This window comes from Lynx rufus, unplaced genomic scaffold (genome assembly GCF_022079265.1).
Source record: "Lynx rufus isolate CCGP_SWC_20201006 ecotype Redwood Valley unplaced genomic scaffold, mLynRuf1.p SCAF_19, whole genome shotgun sequence".
Taxonomy (NCBI): Eukaryota; Metazoa; Chordata; class Mammalia; order Carnivora; family Felidae; genus Lynx; species Lynx rufus.
Window position 1 is genome coordinate 29284001 of NW_025814833.1, and position 12129 is coordinate 29296129.

At 46.0% G+C, this 12129-nt stretch overlaps 1 protein-coding gene across 3 annotated transcripts in view; it reads right to left on the reverse strand.

Annotated features, from left to right (window-relative positions):
• The window catches only part of ARHGEF6 (Rac/Cdc42 guanine nucleotide exchange factor 6), a 100254-nt gene that overhangs the window by 43118 nt on the left and 45007 nt on the right, over positions 1-12129 (reverse strand). The gene's annotated exons all lie outside the window — the stretch shown is intronic.

A 12129-nucleotide genomic window follows, 5' to 3' on the forward strand; every position in this document is an offset into this window, starting at 1 on the left:
CCTTCGAAAGTTGGAGTGAGCAAGGCGAGCGGAGGCCCGGGCGACTGTGGGCGTTTGCGGGGACACAACCGGACTGGAGGGTGGTCGTCCGGGCTCTGCTCCCGACTGACAGCCTGGCTACAGTTTTAAGGCTTCACCCGCCTCACCTCAGATTGTGACATTTCACCTACCTCAGGGACCATTGTGAAGAGGCACTGAGACACTGGACAGGTAGGTGCTAAGTGAGCAGGAGACAGTCCCACCAACGTAAGGGGGCAAGAAAAGGTTTCTCCGCGGCAGCGCTATTGACATTTCAGACCAGATAACTGTCCGCTGTGAGGGGGCGCCCTGTGCGTTACAGCAGCCTAGCAGCATCGCTGGCCTCTACCCGAGAGATGCTAGACGCCACTGGCCAACCCCTGCTCCAGCCTGGCGATGACACACGTGTCCCGGCATTGTTCAGTGTCACCGAGGGACAATACCGGCCCTAGGTCAGAATCCCTGCTTTAGAGGGAAGCCGCCCACAGGGTGGCTTCTGAAGCGAGGACTGAGGTCACACGGCCTTCTCCTCAGCCACTTCTGTCTCCTTTCAGTTCCTGTCTTCCTCAGAAACCACTGTCGAAAGGTGTTAGTGGAAACAAATCCCGGGGCCTGGAGGGTCCAGTGCCCCCTGAAATTAATCCAGTGACGGGCTGGCGATGCTTTCCTCCCCCCCCCATAGAAAGTTTAGGCACCCCAAAGGAAGTCAGCAACTACCCTGAGATGAACAAAAAAAGAAAACGCAACGTAAAAACACTCACGGGATGCCCTTAAGGCAGACGATATGTAGCTATAAATGTCTCTATCGAAAAATAAGCAACAGGACTTCTGGTTTCTGGGCCAGCATTTAAGGAGCTTGGAAGTCATTACTCCAGCCTAACAATCAGCAGACTAGCTGAACTAACTGGGAAAAAAAAAAAACAAACAACTAACTCTTCTTCTCAGGGAATTGAGGTCACAGGGGACAATGCTACCCCCAGAACTGGAGAGACAGACAAGCGGACACAGAAAATCAAACCTTGCTGGAGCAGAAACCCATGAGCAGAGGCCTCTGCGGAACTCAGCAGCAGGGCAGGAGAATCCGAACTGTGACCGAATTGCTGGGGGGCTCAGCGTGGCCCAGTCTGAGAGTTGAAAACCCCAGGGGGCCCAGTCACGGGACAGCCCGCCCATCTTTTGTTTTACCTCCGCTAGCCACCAGGTTGTCTCAGTGAAGTGGGAGGAAAATCTCCGTCCCGCTTCACAAGGGGGAAAGGAAAGGGAGCCATCTTGAAATACGCCACAGCATTCTGTTCATCCTAACAAGGTCTGCCCTCAAGAGAGAAATTATTTGACCAGAGCTTGATCTATCGGGTTTTTCGTCAGAGCCTAACCCACCTAGGGGAAAGGAAATACCCTATCCCAGTCCCTCTAGCCTTCCTGTCCCACCTAAGGGAGGAAAGCTGCTGAGAAGCACTGGTGAAGTTCGTAATCCAGAGACATAAACTCACCAAAAGACTGAGACCTAATGACCGGGCTCCAGAATACTGCCCCTGCCCCCCGTGCCATGCCACATTATTACTAAAGACCTATTTACTGCAGTTCCTTTCAACTAGTACATCATGTTTGGCTCTCAACAAAAAGCAACAAGGCGTACTACAAGGCAAAAAACGCAGTTTGAAGACACAGAGAAAACATTAGAACCATGGTCAGATATGGCAGGAATGTTGGAATTAATGAGACTAAGATTTTAATATAACTATGTAACATGCTCTACTGAAAGTAGACAACATACAAGAACAGACGGGAACCGTAAGCAGAATGAGAGAAATACTTAGAATAAAAATGAAACGGTAGAGGTCCAAAACGCTCTAATAGAAATGAAGAATGCCTTTAGTGGGCTCATTAGTACACTGGCCCACTAAAAAAACAGTCTCTGAGGGGCTCAGTCGGTTAAGCGTCTGACTTCGGCTCAGGTCATGATCTCACGGTTCGAGCCCCGCGTCGGGCACTGTGCTGACAGCTCAGAGCCTGGAGCCTGCTTCCGATTCTGTGTCTCCCTCTCTCTCTGCTCCTCCCTGCTCATGGTCTGTCTCTCTCTGTCTCTCAAAAATTAAAAAAAATTTTTTTTAATTAAAAAAAGTGTCTCTGAACTTGTGGATATATGTCAATACAAGATTTCAAAACTGAAAAGCAAACAGGAAAGAAAAAAAGACTAAAGAAAATGGAACAAGATACCAAAGATGACATATGTTTAATGAGGCTACCAGGAGAAGACAAAGAGAAAGGGACAGAAGAAATACTGGAAACAACAATGACTGAGAATTTTTCCACATTCGTGTCAAACACCAAACAACAGATCCAGGAAGCTCAGAAAACACCAAGCAGGCAGATCATATTTAAACTGCAGAAAAAAACAATGATAAAGAAAAAGTCCTGAAAGAAGCCAGGGGGAAGGGTGGGGAGGGTTGGGAACAGCTTACCTAGAGAGGAGCTAAGATAAGAATTATATTCAACTTATCCTCAAAAACTATGCAAGTAAGAGAGGAGTGGAGAGAAATGTTTAAAGTGTTGAGAAAAAAAAAAAAATCTCCCCAACTTGGCATTCTGTACCTTGTGAAATTTTCCTTCAGAACTCAGGCATATAAAAATTGAGGGAATTTGTTGCCGGTAGACCTGCCTTGCAAGAAATGTTTCCCAAAAGGTTCTTCAGGAAGAAGGAAAATGCTATATAGGTCAGAGACCCAGATCTACATAAAGAAAGAAAGTACGAGAGAAGTAGTAAGTGAAGCATCTGACTATTTCAGCTCAGGTCACGATCCCAGGGTTATGGGATCAAGCCCCGCGTCAGTCACGCGCTGAGTGTGGAACTTGCCTGGGATTCTCTCTCCCTCTGCCCTTCTCCCCATCTCTCTCACTTGCACGCTCTCTCTCTCTCTCTAAAATAAAAAAAAAATGAAATAAAATAAAAACTCGAATTTTTTGTATTCTTTTTTTTAATGTTTATTTATTTATTTTGAGGGGGAGGAGGGGATGGGAGAGAGGGAGAGAGAGAAGCCCAAGCAGGCTCTGTGCAGCCATCACACAGCCCTCCGTGGGACTCGAACCCACAAACCACGAGATCATGACCTGAGCTGAAACCAAGAGTGGGTCGCTTAACCGACCGAGCCACCCAGGTGCCCCATCTACTTTTTTTGTATTCTTAATTGATCTAACAGATAACAGTTTGTTCAAAATAGTAACAGGAACAATGTATTCAATTATATATGCTTATCTACAAGCATATATATGATGCCTACGTATAAGTTTACGTATAAATGAAATGAATGACAGTAATGATGCCAGGGGTGGGAAGGAAGAATTAGGTATACTCTGTTATTATAAGGTGCTTGTGCTACCTGTGAAGCGGTATAGTGCTCTGTGACAATGGACCCGGATTCCTTCTAAATATATATTGCAAACTCTAGGTCGACCACCCAAAAAAGTAAAAAAAAAAAAAAAAAAAAAAAAATCTACAAAGATACAAACTACCAAAACCGACTCACAAAAGAAATAGAAAATCCAGGAGCGCCTGGGTGGCTCAGTCGGTTCAGCGCCCGACTCTCGATTTAGGCTCAGGCCATGATCTCACAGTCATGAGATTAAGCCCCACATGGAGCTCCGTGCCAGGCGTGAGGCACGCTTAAGATTCTGTCTCCTTCTTCCTCTGCCCCTCCCCCGCCTCAAGAAAAAAAAAAGAAATAGAAAATCTGAATACATCTATAACAAGTAAAGCTATTGAATAAAGCATTCGAAACAATTCCCATCATTTAAAGCCCCGGATGAGATGGCCTTACTGGTCAGTTCTCCCGAAAGTTGAAAGAATTCACATCAATCCTTCATAAACTCTTATAATCTTAGAAAAGAACAAAGTACAGCGTACATTTCCCAATTCCAAAACACACTCCAAAACTACAGTAACAAGATAGTTTAGTGCTGGCATAGGATAGATACATAAATCAACGGGGTAGTCCAGAAATGAACCCCTGGTCAACTGATTTTTGACAAGTGTGCGAGACCTTTCAATAAGGAAAGAACAATCTTTTCAGCAAATGGTGCTGGGACCACTGGGTGTCTACACGCCAAAGAATCTGCACTCCAACTTTATAACATAATACAAAAATTAAGTCAAAATGGACTCAAGAGTTAAAACTACCAAACTCTTAGAAGAAAACAGAGGAGAAAATCTTCACGACTTCAGATTTGACACCAAAAGCACAAGCAACAAGAGAAAAAAAAATACATAAATTGGAATTCATAAAAATTAAAAACTTGTGTGTGTCAAAGGGCATTATCGAGGACGTGAGAAGACAACCCACAGAATGGGAGAAATATTTACAAGTCGTATATCTGATAAGGATCCAGTATCCAGAATATATAAAGAACTCTTAGGGGCGCCTGGGTGGCTCAGTCGGTTAGGCATCCGACTTTGGCTCAGGTCATGATCTCGCGGTCCGTGAGTTCGAGACCCGCATCAGGCTCTGTGCTAACAGCTCAGAGCCTGGAGCCTGTTTCAGATTCTGTGTGTCCCTCTCTCTGACCCTCCCCTGTTCATGCTCTGTCTCTCCCTGTCTCAAAAATAAATAAAACGTTAAAAAAAATTAAAAAAAAAAAGAACTCTTACAACTCAACAGTAAAAATAATTAATTAAAAGTTGGCTAAGGGGGCGCCTGGGTGGCTCAGTCGGTTAAGCTTCCGACTTCGACTCGGGTCATGATCTCACGGTTCGTGAGTTCGAGCCCCGCGTGGGGTTCTGTGCTGACAGCCCAGATTCTGGAACCTGCTTCAGATTCTGTGTCTCCCTCTCTCTCTGCCCTTACCCCGCTTGCACTCGGTCTCTCTATCTCTTAAAAAAATAAACAAACATTAAAAAAAAAAAAGTTGGCTGAGGATTTGAATAGCCCTAGAGTTACCATATGACGCAGCAGTTCAATAACTAGAGAAATGAAAACCTATGTCCACACAAAAATTTGCACATCAATTTTCACAGAGCGTCATTAATAGTACCCAAAAAGTGGCAATAATCCGAAGGTCCATAAACTGGTGAATGTCTACACAAAACCTCGTGTGTCTATACAATGGAATATTAGCCGCAAAAAGGAAAGAAGCCAGACACAAAGGAACAAATATTGTCAGCACAGAGCCCGTGCGGGACTTGAACTCACAAACCGTGAGATCACGACCCGAGCCAAAATCAAGCGTCGGACGCTTCCCCCACTGAGCCACCCAGGCGCCCCCGTGCAAGTTTAAAACGGTGAGTCTTGTGGTATGGAAATTATACGGCCAAAAAAGCGATTTTAGAGACTCAAAGCACATATTTCTCATCTGTTAATGGAAACTCTTTCCGTTTTTTTCTCCCTGACCCCACGTCCTTACCCAGGATGGTCCTTCCAAACTGTAGTTTGTCCATCAGTGAAACTGCCTGCCCAGCTGGGCTGGGGTCGCCTGTGGTACCTCAGCTAATCGCTTACATAAATGAGCTGCACTCGTATTCATTTTGTATTCTTAGAAATGGGGAGAACTACACCAGAATTCAGCAGCACCGTCTTTTAGTAAGTAAGAGGGAAAACATACACAGACTGCTTCATTAACAAGATTTATTTGTCTACAGCATTTGTATCAAGGGTGGGAAAAGGCTGGTAGCGTGCCTTCCTGCTAATGTTCAGGAAGGGATGAAATCATCTAATCATCTCCTTTTGTTCACATTTTTCTAAAAAGACCGGGTCTGGATACGAGCCATCTCACATCCTCACCCTCCTTTCGAGCACTGTTGCCTAGAGCTGTGACACTACCCAAATCATCACGTCTGTTGAAAATAAGAAAAACAAAAGAAAAAAAAAATCAAACCGAATCCGCTCACCCATTGCCCGAAGGAACTTTTTAAATTAGAAACTGCAGGCGTTATTTACCTCGTAAAATGAGGTTTTCATTTTCTTTTTTTACCTTATTTTAGAGAGAGCGTGCACTCATGTGCCCGGGGGAGACGGGAAGAGAGAGAGAGAGAGAGAGAGAGAGAGAGAGAGAGAGAGAGAATCTTAAGCAGGCTCTACGCTCGGAGCGGAGCCCGATGCGGGGCTCAATCCCATGACCCTGGGATCATGACCTGAGCCCCAATCAAGAGTCGGATGCTCAATTGACGGTGCTCCACAGGCGCCCCATAAAATGTGATTCTTAACACAATTGAACAGCATTGTTTGAATCCGACCTCCCTCTCACCACCGAAACAGCGTTATTGTTTCAACGTCCTTCAAAACGCTATCATCTGGGGCTCCTTCACAAGAAATCAGTAGGATTTTGCAAGAAAGGTGCCAACTGTCCTGCTCCAGTGGCTTTATTTGCCAGGTGAGGCGGCGCACTTTCTAGAAGTCCCACTCTCGCTGGACCCACCAGCCTGGGACACGCAGAAGGCAAAGGTGAGGGAAGCAGGCGGATATCTCCCGCCGCCTTTCAGTGAGCAAAACTGAAACAAATTTCATAGCTAAACATTTCCTCCTTCAGAGCTAAACAGAAAACATATTTTAACTCCTATTGTTGAAAGCTTTGAGGGTGGCTGAATGCCGACTTTACAAAACTAAACTGATAGAGATGATCCACGATTCCTTCACTTAATAATGCAAACAACAACAACAACAACAAAAACCCAATCGAACGGTAACATGTTAAATAGCGCTGCCCTGGCTGCGGTCTGATGAGCAGAAATGCTCATCAGGGTGGACACTTAGGATTCTTTCTCAAATTCATTTGAGCTTTTATTGCTTTCCTCAATCTCAAAAGACCAACTGATGAACTTCTGAGACTGGCTCTTTATTTTTCAGGCCACAGGGCATGTACTGTAAAGGGATAAAAAGGGAAGCAGACAGAGGAGGCTATGTGTTCCCAAACAGAAGGCCTCAGTGGTGAGTCAGAAAGCAAGGGGGTTGGCAAACTTACTAAAATAGACTGCATCCAGACACTGCCTTTGCCTCCCTGACTCTGTCTTCACAAGGGCGACGGAGTATTCTTTTGCTCAATTAACCTTTGACTAAATTCAGAGCGAGACAGATGGTAAGAAGCCATAGAAAAACAGGTGGCGGCCTTTTATGCCTCTATCCTGGGCTATTGATTTTCCAGTAAAATATATTTCCCACATTTCCTGGAAAGGCTTTAGAGTGAGTTCGTTTTTATAACTCTTCTTCTTTTTTTTTTTCCAAAGGGAAAGAGTCATAGAATATGAAGAAATTATTTTAAGAGGCTAAAATGCATAAACAGCCGACCCTTGAACGACACAGCTTTGAACTGCGGGTCCGCTTACTGTAAATGTCTTTTCTGTTCCTTATGATATTTACTTTTTTTTTTAAGTTTATTTATTTTTTAGGGAGAGAGAGAGACGGAGTGTGAGCAGGGGAAGGCCAGAGAGAGAGAGGGAGACACAGAATCCCAAGCAGGCTCCAGGCTCCAAGCTGTCGGCCCAGAGTCCGACGCGGGGCTCGGACTCCCGCACCGTGAGATCGTGACCTGAGCTGAAGTCGGACGCTTAACCGACTGAGCCACCCGGGAACCCCCCTGCTCCTTACGATATTTTAAATAGCATTTTCTTTTCTCTAGCTAACTTCGCTGTAAGAAGACAGGATGTAATACATATGACATACAAAATATGTGTTAATCAACTGTTCATGTTAGCGGTAAGGCTTCTGGTTAAGCTCTTGGGGAGTCAAGAGTTCTACATGGATCTTCGACCGTGCAGGGGGTCAGCGCCCCTAACTCCCGAGCTGTTCAAGGGTCAACCGTATATGGATGAGTAAGACAGGAAATGGGTAGGTAAAAAAAAAAAAAAAAAAAGTACAGGGAATGTGGAGAAGGAATAAATGGGCAGATGTAGGGAGTAGTTCAGGCTGGTGGATTTAAAAGGGGAAGGTGCACAGAGGATTTTGAGGGCAGTGAAAATACTCTGTGTGATACTATAATGATGGATACAGGCCATTATACATTCGTCCAGACCCACAGAACGTACAACACCTAGAGGGAACCCCAATGTAAACGATGGACTTTGGGAGATCGTGACGCGTCAGCGTAGATCCTTCGCTTGTCACAAGTTGTCACCGATTCTGGTGGGAGACGCTGGTAGCGGGTGAGGCTGTGTGTGTGTGCGGGTGGGAGGGGTACGTGAGAAATCTCTGTTCCTTCCGCTCGATTTTGCTGTGAACCCCAAACCGCTCTGTAAAATAAAGTCTTAAAAAAGAGGGGGGGGGCGGATAAGCGCTAAAAAGGTAGAGAAAACTCCGGGTGGGAGCAGGTGGGTAGAGAGATGAGTAAGAGGGAAAATGGGGTAAGCAGAAGGTGGGCGGTAAGAGCAGAAATTGCAGGAGGCTTCCTGGGATTTTTATGTGAGGTCACATGTTACACACTCCCCACCTTTCCCACTGCGTACGGGTTCTCCAAGGCATACCCTCTAGGCATCTGCCACAAGTTACAATGAAGTAGAAGAAAGTTAGGAGAAAAATAAATTGTGCTGGCCGCTACTGATTGTACCTTCCTGTTTGGAGGTAGGGAGAGATCATCTCTCCCTCTGCAGACGGATAGATGCTCCCGCCCAGAATCGAATATTCGGATCACTGCGTGTGAATACAGCACTCCACCTTCCCGGGGGGCGTTTTGACGGGCGAAGAAGACAGTGCAGTCCACTCTATGACCAGCAGGGAGGGATCGCGGGCGCGCCCACTCTTGCCCCGGGGGGGGGGGGATGCGCCCATGTAGCCCCCCTGCCTGAATTCCCTTCCAGCTCTTCTCTGCTTAGCTAAGTCTCGACACGCTTGAATCCCATCTTCCACTGAACCTTTCCCTTTACTGGTTCTCCAACTTCAGTTTAGTGAGCAGCAGAATCAGCCGTTTCCTGGGGCGCCTGGGTGGCTCAATCGGTTGGGCATCCGACTTCGGCTCAGGTCATGATCTCACGGTTCGTGGGTTCGAGCCCGGCGTCAGGCTCTGTGCCGACAGCTCGGAGCCTGCTTCGGATTCTGGGTCTCCCTCTCCCTCTGCCCCTCCCCCATTCATGCTCTGTCTCTGTCTGTCTGTCTGTCTCTCAAAAATAAATAAACATGAAAAAAAGTACTGTTTCCTGAGATCTATGGCCAGAGATTCTGATATACAGCAAGTCCGGTATGGGGCCCGGACGTGTGCACTTTTAACAAGCTCCCCGGGGCCTTCTGAGGCAGGATCCCCCAGCCACGTTTTGAGAAGCCCATCTTAGGACACTTTATAACTGCATCATTCTCTGCCACGTGGCTTCCCATCACGTCTGTCCCACGTTCCCAGTGAGACAGACCATGGGCGCGAAGAGCCAAGCACTGCGCACAGATTCAGCCTGATCGCTAAGCCACACTGATCCCTTTTCCTGTTCTTTGTTTTCTCAGTTTTACTGAGGTATGATTGACAAATAAAAAGTGTCTATGCTCGAGGTGTATAACTTGATATATTTTCGAAAGATTTTATTTTTCAGTGATCTCTACACCCGACAGGGGGCTCGAACCCACAACCCCGAGATCAAGAGTCACACGCTGCTCCGACTGAGCCAGCCAGGGGCCCCTATAACTTGGGCTTTTGATATAGGTACGCAGTGTGCAGAGATCGCCACAGTCAAGCTAATTAACACCAGCGCCTCACATCGTTACCATTTTCCTTTGTTGTTGTTGTTCTTTATTTTTAAATGCCTCCTGGCACGTCACAGCAAGTTATGAAGGGCAGAGAAAGCCAACAAGCAGCATAAGATTATTAGAAAAACAATGGATAGAAAAATGGCATGCTGTTTCTCAGTAGTGAGAGAAGTTTAACAAACGGCAGTGAATTTTGAGAACGCGGAAGGAACCACGGTCAGGGGCAGCAAAAGCCTCTGGGCTGCCACGGCCCTAAAGGATCCTGAGCACCTATTCCAAGCACCAGGCCAGGAGTGGGCAAGCCTCAGTTAGACACACTGAACGTGGCTCATGGCACATGCAGGTCTGGGCTGGGTACCCAAAGCCACTTTGGTCACACTGGAGAACTTGCATCAAGGCCCGGGTGGGGCAGAAATCAGCACACGGTCCCCTGGAAACTTGAAAAGGGGGAGACAAATCTACAGACTTGCAAATTCAAGGAGCTTCTATCCTGCCCAAATTTATCGGATGCGATTGGTTCATTTTACATGTCAACTTGACTAGGTCACAAGGTACCGAGCTTAGACATTATTTGGGTATGTCTGGGAGGGTGTCTGCAGATGGCTTTGGTAGGTTGAGGAAAGCAGACTGCCCACCCCAGCGTGGCTGGGCATCATCCAATCTTTTGAGGGCCTGGAAAGAACAAAAAGGGAGAAGAAGGGAGAATTTGCTCCCTCTGCCTGACTTCTTGAGCTAAAAATATCAGTCTTTTCCTCCCTCAGACTAGAATTTACACCATTGGCTCTCCTGGCCCTCAGGCCTTTGGATAATTGAACTTCCAGGAATCCAGCTACAGCTCTTTATATGCCTTGCCAAAGTCCTACGTAGAAGATGTTCACTGCAGAATTGTTTAGAGTAGTAAGGTACGAGAAGCTATGCACATGGCTTTCATATCTCAACTATTGTAAATAATGCTGCAATAAACATAAGGGTACGTGTATCCCTTCGGATCAGTTCTTGTATTCTCTGGGTAAATACCCAGTAGTACAACTGCTGGATTGTAAAGTAGTTCTATTTTTAACTCTTTGAGTTAAACACACACACACACACACACACACACACACACCATTGGAATATTATTCGGCCATAAAAAAGAATGAAAAGAATGAAATCGAGCCATTTGCAATGACACGGATGGAGCTAGAGAGCATAATACGGAGAGAAACAAGTCAGTCAGAGAGAGACAAATGGCATACAATTGTATTCATCAAGAAACAAAACAAACGAGCAAAGGGGAACAAAATAAAAGCGAGGAAAACCAAGAAACAGACTCTCAACCACAGAGAACAAACTGACGGTTACCAGAGGGGAGGTGGGGGGGGGAACAGTTAAATAGGTGATGGACGTGCACAGTTAAATAGGTGATAGGAGGGCACTTGTTGTGATGAGCACGGCGTACTTTATGAAAGTGTAGAACCACTGTAGTGCACGCCTGAAACTAATATAACACTGTATGTTACGTAACGGGATTTTAAATACAAACTTAAAAAAATAAATAGAATCAGCAGAGGCAGAGACAGCTCCAAAGCAGTGTGATGGCATACTCCAGATGCAAAGAGAGAAGAAGCTACTGCAACGTTTTCATCCACCATTTGACTGCATACTTTCTTTAAAAATTAAATCATGGTGGGGAGGGGGCGCCTAGGTGGCTCAGTCAGTTAAGCGCCGGACTATGGCTCGGGTCATGATCTCACGGTTCATGGGTTCGAGCCCCATGTTGGACTCTGTGCTGACAGCCCAGAGCCTGGAGCCTGCTTCGGATTCTGTGTCTCTCTCTGTCTGCCCCTCCCCTGCTCGTGCTCTGTGTCTCTCTCTCTCTCTCAAAAATAAACAAACATTTTAAAAATTAAAACAAAAATTAAATCACGGGGGGGTCATCTAGAAACTGGAAGAAATGGTCACGGAGGAAGGAAGAAGGGAGCCTAGCTCTGTTGGGTAATATATTTTAACCTCAGAAATGTAAGAAGAGGGGCGCCTGGCTGGCTCAGTTGGTTGAGTGTCCGACCTCGGCTCAGGTCATGATCTCACGGTTCGTGAGTTCGAGCCCTGCATCAGGCTCTGTGCTGATGGCTCGGAGCCTGAAGCCTGCTTCGGATTCTGTGTCTCCCCCTCTCTCTGCCCTTCCGCCGCTCATGCTCTGACTCTTCCTCTCAAAAATCAGTAAACATTAAAAAAAAGTTTTTTTAAATAAAAAAAATGTAAGAAGAAAAGTAGTGACAAGATTGTCCCCTATGATTATTGCCCATGTCCCCTATGAAGCTGCTTCTTGAGTTTTCATACCCACAACCACTCATGTCATCATTATGGAGCAAACTCATGGAAGGGTGCAATTCTGACTTTTGGAACGCTACGTATAGAGATGTTGAACAAGATTATCCATGTGCAAAATGAAAGGAGTATGCAGTCCAAATGCACATCCAATACT